Genomic DNA, 9,101 nt, shown 5'->3' on the forward strand with positions numbered 1-9,101 from the left:
TTCGCTGCGCCGACACACACGAGAAACTGACTTCTGCATACACTTATGTACAAACCGACAGAAACAGCTGCTCATAATTTAGTATAACCTCATAATCTGATGTTGCTTCTAAGTGTGCTGCTGATCTGCAGATTGCAACATGAATAAAAACTATACAAAGCACACGCCAGCCAAACAGAAACCCAGTTACTCTTACCTTTAATCTAAACGTTGCATGTTGTGGAATTTATAGAAAGAAAAGTTTGATTCCACGGTCCAAAAACATGCACGATGGGTTAATCTGTGTCTTTAAAGTTGCTGTTTGTATATGAACGGTTGGACTTGATTGGACCTGTGCAGAGTGTGCAGCTGTGATAGGCTCCAGCCACCATTATGGCCCCGCTTGGACTGATGAGCCAAAACATTATTCCTGCTCCTCAGTGAATCTTTGCTTATCCTTATATGCTTTATTGCATTTTGTCAAAAAAAAACCAAACTCTGGCCACCGATTACGGATATTACTGATGTGGTAAACTGTTAAAGCAAGGACTCTCATGTCTTATGATCATATTTAAGTATGAAGTGAAACTGCTGGAACAGAAGACAAAAAAAGAAAGCCAGATCAGATAATCCATTCTGACTCACAACAACAGAAGACAAAAGCATATTCAAAAGGGTTATGACACTGTGCGTGGCGAGCTAGACTACTGCGCTGCTGGATTCGTCAAATTCTTTGTGAGATACTATAAGTGCATAATTAAGCGTTTCTCTGATGCTGTCCAGTTTTAATAATAATAATAATAACAGATTGGATTTATATAGCGCTTTTCAAGGCACCCAAAGCGCTTTACAATACCACTATTCATTCACTCTCGCACACTGGTGGAGGCAGCTACAGTTGTAGCCACAGCTGCCCTGGGGCAGACTGACAGAAGCGAGGCTGCCATATCGCGCCATCGGCCCCTCTGGCCAACACCAGTAGGCGGTAGGGTAAAGTGTCTTACCCAAGGACACAACGACCAGGACAGAGAGCCCAGGGATCGAACTGGCGACCTTCCAGTTACAGATGCCCCCTGAGCCACGGTCGCCCAAGTTAAGTTGTTTCCTGTGCTTACAGTGGAAGAAAGAAATCTCCTACTAAATCAGTCATGTTCAATCTCGAGATTTATATAGCACCAAATCACAACAACAGTCACCTCAAGGTGGAGTAGATTGTAATGTAAAACCCCAACTATCAGATGACCCCCTATGACAGGGGTGGGCAATTCCAGGCCCCGAGGGCCGGTGTCCTGCAGGTTTTAGAGAGCCCGTTCTCACTCCCGAGGCGTAACATGCCGACGTTTTGTCACGTCCCGCGGCGTTCCTGAGGAACGCAAAAGGAGATCTTTGGCGTTCTTATGGTACGCGGCGGGTTATGGCCGAAATCCAGTGCAATGAGGCTCCCGCGGTAATAGACGTTCCAGCCCTAAACCTAACCTTATCCCTAGCCCTAACCATAACCTTTTTCCTGACCTTAACCATGACTTTAATGATGTTAAATAGCGTGTTTCTAAGTGATTTGAAGAAAAAGAGCGAACATGTGTAGATTGAGTCCATATGGTTCTCATATTTCCTAATTTTTCCGAGGTCGTCATTTAGGAACGTGGTGGGTAGCCGAAAACGTAATATGTTGACGATTTGTCACCTAGCGTAAAATGTTACGCTTTGGGAGTGAGAACGTGTTGTTTTAGATCTCACCTTGGGTCAACACACCTGAATCACATGATTAGTTCGTTACCAGGCCTCTGGAGAACTGCAGGAGCTAATTTAGCCATTTAAATCAGCTGTGTTGGTTCAAGGACACATCTAAAACCTGCAGGGACACCGGCCCTCGAGGCCTGGAGTTGCCCACCATGAGCAAGCACTTGGCAACAGTGGGAAAGAAAAACTCCCTTTTGACAGGAAGAAACCATGCACAGGGAGGGGCAACCATCTTCCACGACCAATAAAATTGAATTGAATTGAAATTGAATGTCCTAGAACGGAGCGGTGCTGACTGAACTGCAGTCTCAGCTGGATCTCTCTAAGTTGATATCTTTATGGTTGAAATTTAAGAAATACCTATCACGCTGTCAGTGAGAAATCTCGCTGCCTTGCAGACATTTGGCCGAAGGCCGGGGCAAGACGAGACACAGATGGATGGTAAGTACAGAATCTTGATTAGAATCTGATAAACCGTATTTCACAGCGCGCTAACACAACCAGCTCACTGGTAAACAAAACACCTTACGTGGAACCTCAGCGATAACTGCTAGTAGAACTCCTTTGTTCTTATAGAGAGTAATGCTATGAATGTGACTCATAGGTTTTTATTTCTGAAGATGGCTGTTGACGGTCTCACGCTTCATAAATGAGTCTTGGCATGAGTGCAGGGACCCATCAGGTATTTCTTGATATGAGGCCAACAGCAGTCAAGTCTGTCCTCACTCGAGCCTCCAGGCCATTGGATAGCATAACAGAAATGGTGCGCGTGCAGGACGCGCGTGCTCAAAGAGAAAGTTCGAGAAGGGAGAGGAGAAACGCCACAATAGGGCGGAGGTGGTGGAGTAACGTAAGGAAAAGAGGCGCGCTGGGTGGGTTTGTGTGAGAAAGTCGGCGCAAAGGCCGAAACAAAATGTCCCAAAGTTGCGAGCGATATATGATTATTACTGTAAAATATTCTCTGGATTGCCAGATAAGAAGCTACAAATACTCAGATGATGGATTTGTTGCTTGAAGGAATCCGACGGTGATTTTGCTGACTGTGTGTGTTTGTGCCTGAAGGCTGACATCTGGGTACCATGTTGATGATTCTGGTCAGCAGAAATGTGCATGTTGAGAAGATGTCACATTCCCACAGCTCTTATCCTAGCAATGGCATAACTGTTGACATAACAATTGGAACAGTGTGACTGTACGGATTGTTTGTGGCTGCAGATGTTTTTAACGAGAGAAATAAAATACAAATAGATTGATCAAAGTTAATATTTTTCCCACCAACTACACGGCGGACGCTTTTTTTCTAAACATTTTCTTTTCAGATGGACAAGTTTGAATACAAAGCTGCAAGTTTCCGCTTGCAAAACTGTAAATCACGTTACAACCCTAAACATCTTATTATACAGCTTATTTTGGTGCTCATATTGAACTGTCTCTTTTTTCAAAAGGGCTGCTCTCCATGTAATCAGAGACATTCCAGCCACTTCTCTGACACCGGCTCATGGTACACATGTCACACGAGTTTAAAAAGCTCTCTTTTAAGCTCGTGCAGAAGAAGGCCCCCTCCTGCGTTGCCCAGCTTCGTGGGGGAAATGTGGCCACAAGCACTGCCAGTGAGGTGGCGTTGTATCCTCTTCGCTAGAAAGCGCTGGGCAGAGGCCTGCAGTCACAGACAGTCTGTCGCGGAGCAGTCGATGGGAAATCACAATTTGGAGTAAAACCGCGTCCTCGGAGAACAGGGTGTCAGCAGGGATTGTGGTTCGTGTCCTGGGCCCCACAGAACCACGGGGTCACCGCAGAGACCCCGCTTTCCAGTGGATGACAGGGCTCAGGCCCCACTGGCCTCTCTGTAGATATCCAGTTAGTAATCTGCCAGTGACCAGGACCCAGTCAAATGACGCTGCCCGCCCAAAGAGCAGACGGCGCTTCGCCCTGCGACACGCCGACCAGAGTAAATCCAGCCCAGCTGGCTGCTCTTGGGAAAAGAAGGAAAAAGGGGTGGAAAGAGGCATGGAAGTAGGGGAAGGGTGGAGGGAGGACTGGATAGAGAGAAGAGCAATTTAGTAGGGTGGTCAGAAGACAGAAAGCAGTGTGGTCGATGGTGGTCATTCAACAGCTGTGGCTGGGGACGATTCTCTCTTCTGGGAGAGTCTGACCCAGAGGAACAAAGGCGCTGTGGTTGTGTTGAGTGTTTAACTAGAGGACAGGAAATGCAGACTTTTTTTACAGCGGGAAGAAAACTCAAAAGCCGCTCAGTGGGAGGTTTCGGTCGTTTACAGCATAACCATGTCGTCAAGCATCATAACAGCACCCACCTCCAAACAGAAATGACAACTTTCAGATGCTATAATCGCTCCAACCTATATTCAAAGGATTCCTCGGCTACAGCGAGCCTGAAATCTATTGTTCGGCAATTAGTCATTAGAGTTTCCGTTATTTTCACAAGCGCTCTTTTCACTCGAACAGTGATTTTTTCCCCCTTTTTGTCCTCGAGTGATTCGGGTTTTTTAAGCGCTTTACAAACTTAGTGGGTCGTGACTGCACAAGTCCTCCTAACCACTGGCCGACACCTCACCATGGAGACACAGTCAAGCAAAACGTTTATTTATCTTTACGCTCCAGCCACACCCTCGCTGTCTACATATTAAAGTCTGCTGCTTCTCTTTCTCTTTTCAGTCACTTCATCACTTGCTCATAACATCGCTTCTTTCATTCTCGGCTCTTTGTTTTCTGTTTCCTCTCCTTCCTTCAGCTAGATTAACCTCTTCTCGATCATTTTTTCCCCCTCTCCTTCTTCCTTCTTCCCTCTTTCTATCTCTTAGATAAACTCTTCCTCCTCTCTACTCCCCTCTGTCCCACTGTCAGTGTAATTCCACTGGTGTCAGACCTCCCAGGTAGGCTCCTACACAGGTAGATAGCTGCTGTGGTGGGGAAGCTTCTGTGCTGTCGGCTTCCTGACGCCTGACCTGCCCCCCCCTCGCTCAAACACACCCCCCCTCACACTCATACACATGCACACCTTGCCTCAGGGGGGTCAGTGTCATTGTTGACATTGGACACATGCTCGTTGTGGTGCAATATTAAATCTTCTCATTTGATTTGGACTGTAATTATGTCGTAAAAACAAACTGGCTGTGAAGCCATGGCCCGCCAGTGTGATCTACTTTCATCAAGTGCAGACTGGCTTAATTACAGAGTGCGCCATACACCCATCTTTCACTGGGCAGCTTTTCCTGCAGCTTCTTTAAGCCATCACATTCTTTTATTGTGCGTTAATCACAAGGCAATTTGGCCGTTTGCAATGGCTGAGGGTAGATTTTAACACTGGTCTGTACACATCCTGTGGATTCTGGGGGGGGGGGGGGAGTCAAGAGTTAAGCAGATGTACATGGTAATGGAATACGATGCCTCTTCTATTTCTGCGGTGCACTTAATGATATGGTTTTCATCCCACAAAGGTATTCAAATTCTCTGGTGAGAATAAAGGGGCTTTTTTTCCTGGTCTTTGTACGCTTCAAATTGACTGTGTGAAGTCAGACAGATAAGTAAACTTAACAATAAATGACCAAATCTCATCAAAAGAAATCACACTGATGTGCGAACGCCTTTAAATAAACCGTGGCTCTTTTATCTCGTGCATTATCTTAGGACGGAGCCAAAAAACACATAAAATAACACACGTGTATTATCTATGAATTTTATGGGCAAATTATTTCCACATAGGGCTTCAGCTCTTTATCTGGTATTTACAGCCACGCAACTGAAATACATGTTTGTTTAGGCCCACATTTGCCAAATGGTTAAGTCGAACCAGATTTCACCTTCACATCAATGCACACAGCAGGATGCCAGATGCCCAATCACAGCATATGGTAACAAAGTGTGAATTTTTGGGGGGGTTGTAAGTCATGGAGTATATTTTGAAGCAATGCTCATGCTCTGATACAACAAATATTCCAGCCAAATAAATACACTGGCTGCTTGCGGAGTCTGTCAGAAACAACAGGAGTGTTTCCAGTTAAGTGGACATCAGAGCCTGCGAAACCTCCACGCAACACTTTCAACCAGGAGAAATGTGGTTTGAGTCTCCTGTGAGACCATTTGTTTGGTTTTCACTCACAGTTTGCTCAAATTTAGGCACCAAAACTCTCCGACCCCCTGAGGTCAGTTAATCTTAAAATGTAACCATAGGTTACAACGAACCGCCTCCAACCTGCACATTTGTTGATTTACAGGGGAGGAGTTTGAGCAGCGTAAGAGACGTAAAATGCAACAAGTCCAGTGTAAGCGACTGGCAGATGCACACACGGCTTTGCAGATATTCGTGTAGACACGAGTGTTACAACTTGTAACCAGGGTGTAAAATTCACAAATGTACGGCAGCCCCGAGAGAGAGAAAACAAAACTTACTGCAAGTTAAGAAAACAAGAGGAAATAGAAAAATGCAAATGATCACAGCTGGTCCGTTGCATTATTTGTCTCCAAAAAAAATCTTGTGTTACATTTTGTGTGCTTTTGCAGGATTTTTCTATTTGCTCTTGTTTTCATTTAGTTGCTTTTCACTTTCAGGCCACCATACATGTGCTCAAATTTGATCGAGTAATGTGTTTATGAAAACCTACAAATAAAGCACCTTAAAATTCTTCCTTATGTTTTCGTTTAGGGCAGCACGGTGGCACAGTTGGTAGGACTGTTGCCTCACAGCAAGAAGGTCCCGGCTTTGAATCCACCATCTGGGCGCAGACTTCCTGTGTAGAGTTTCCATGTTCTTGCCGTGTCAGTGATGGCTCCCTTCCACAGTCTAATGCAGGCGTTTAGTGTGTTTACCTTACCTGGAGATTCTAGGTGTGAATGGTTGTCGGTCTCTCTGTGTTAGCCCTGTGACAGACTGCCCACCTGTCCAGTGTGTACCCCACCTCTTGCCCCGTGGTAGTTCAGAATCAGAATCAGAATCAGAATACTTTATTAATCCCGAAGGAAATTAGGGTTACAGCAGGCAGCACGCTAATGGCGCATGCGCACTTACAAAGGAACCTTCTGACCAACTTTACACAAACATCACATTGGGGAGACATGTCAGAAAGGTCGGCTGATAGGAAAAAAACAACGAAAATACATAACATGTATGTATAGACAAGAGTCCTGACAGGGACTAGAAAGAGAGAGCATATTTCTCCTGTTTTGGCTTCCCTTCATTGGCTTCCTGTTAGATCCAGAATTGAATTCAAAATCCTGCTCCTCACATACAAGGTCTTAAATAATCAGGCCCCATCTTATCTTAATGACCTTGTAGTACCATATCACCCTATTAGAGCACTTCGCTCTCGCTCTGCAGGCCTACTTGTTGTTCCTAGAGTATTTAAAAGTAGAATGGGAGGCAGAGCCTTCAGTTTTCAGGCCCCTCTTCTGTGGAACCAGCTTCCAGTTTGGATTCGGGAGACAGACACTATCTCTACTTTTAAGATTAGGCTTAAAACTTTCCTTTTTGCTAAAGCATATAGTTAGGGCTGGACCAGGTGACCCTGAATCCTCCCTTAGGTATGCTGCAATAGATGTAGGCTGCCGGGGATTCCCATGATGCATTGAGTTTTTCCTTTCCAGTCACCTTTCTCACTCACTATGTGTTAATAGACCTCTCTGTATTGAATCATACCTGTTATTAATCTCTGTCTCTCTTCCACAGCATGTCTTTATCCTGTCTTCCTTCTCTCACCCCAACCAATCACAGCAGATGGCCCCGCCCCTCCCTGAGCCTGGTTCTGCTGGAGGTTTCTTCCTGTTAAAAGGGAGTTTTTCCTTCCCACTGTTGCCAAAATGCTGCTCATAGGGGGTCATATGATTGTTGGGTTTTTCTCTGTATCTATGAAGCGCCTTGAGGCGACTTTTGTTGTGATTTGGCGCTATATAAATAAAATTGAATTGAATTGAATTGAATTGAATAACATGAGGTAAGAGGAGGAGAAAAAAACTCCACTCAGACTGAGCTCCTAGTGGGAGAACAGTTTGATAACAGAAAAAACACCTCAGCACAAAAAGCACATGACTATCAATACACCATAGAAACACAAGACAAGCAACAGGGGCGGGTAAAGGGTAAGAGAGCCGGTGTAGACAGCGCATCCGGTCCTGCAGCATGTCTGCGCTGGTCCAGTCGACTGCCGTCTTTCCGGGTAGGGCACAAGCATCGAAGGCGTTTGGAAAGGGAGGGGGGATCAGTGTGTGTGTGTGTGTGTGTGTCCTTCGCCCCGCCAGGCTAAGTAAACAGTCTTCCAGCCAACCCAGGTGGCCTTGCATGGAATGGGGGGAACAGTCTAAACACAGTCGTTATCAGATGGGTTTCAGTCCGATTCTGGATCGGATAATTGGAAGAGAAGGGATGGATGTCTTAACAGATGTCTTAAAAATAAGTATTTTAACAAGTTTATTGTTCACAGTGTGGCAGGGGATATGACTTGTCAATATGAAGGCTGTGAAACTGATAATATAGGGTTCATGATCCATTCTTCAAGATTTACAACACAGCATTTCCTGGTGTAAAATACAATGAAGTCAAAACATTGTACCCACCGTCTCTGCAAAGCCACTCAGTGGGCTGGTTTGGACCCACTGACAAACTGGCTCTGGTCCCGATTTAACTCATGAAACCATCACTCAGAAAAATAATCCACCAATAGAGCAAATACATGCTACAGTTACATTCATGATGTCAGCGGGTACTGATAATCCATAGAATATGGACACGGCAGGGTTCATGTTAGCGATGAGTGAGGGAGGGAGGGATAAAGGATGGATCTGTCTGGGGACTCACCCTTTTATGTCTTAATAGATGAAAAAGAAAGACTGAAAGCTGAAGGGTCACAAAGGGAAAATTCCCTTGTTTTTGTCCCTCTCTGCCGGCCTTTTAAGATGGGTTCATCAGCGTTGTGACAGGTATGTGAAGTGGACATCTTACTAGAGGTAATTGCCATTTCTCTCCTGTGGGTCATTGTTTGTCCCTACGCCCAACAAGACCATTACAGAAAGAGGATTTTAGATTGTTACAGCAGCAGAGCTTCGGATCAAGGCTCTGCAATTCTGCCGTTCTCTCGTGAATAAGAACCACAAAGATAAAAAAGTCAAAATCTTCCAAGCAGATCCATTAGCAATGTGCTGTGCTGTACATAAACACAGTAAACACTCCCCGCTGATGCGGTTCTTAGAACAGACTGCTGTGGCTTCACTGCAGAAACTATTACGGTGCCACCGAGGAGTCATAAAGGTGATTAACAGCCGCCTCTAATTAAAGATCAATGGAGAGTCTTTCCGAGCCGATTTGTTATGTGAATTAGAATGGTGTCCATTAATGTTGTCAGGCAATATCACTGTAAGACTGGGTATTGATGTGC

The sequence above is a fragment of the Neolamprologus brichardi genome, chromosome 15, assembly GCF_056152115.1.
Source record: "Neolamprologus brichardi isolate AB-2024 chromosome 15, ASM5615211v1, whole genome shotgun sequence".
Classification (NCBI taxonomy): domain Eukaryota; kingdom Metazoa; phylum Chordata; class Actinopteri; order Cichliformes; family Cichlidae; genus Neolamprologus; species Neolamprologus brichardi.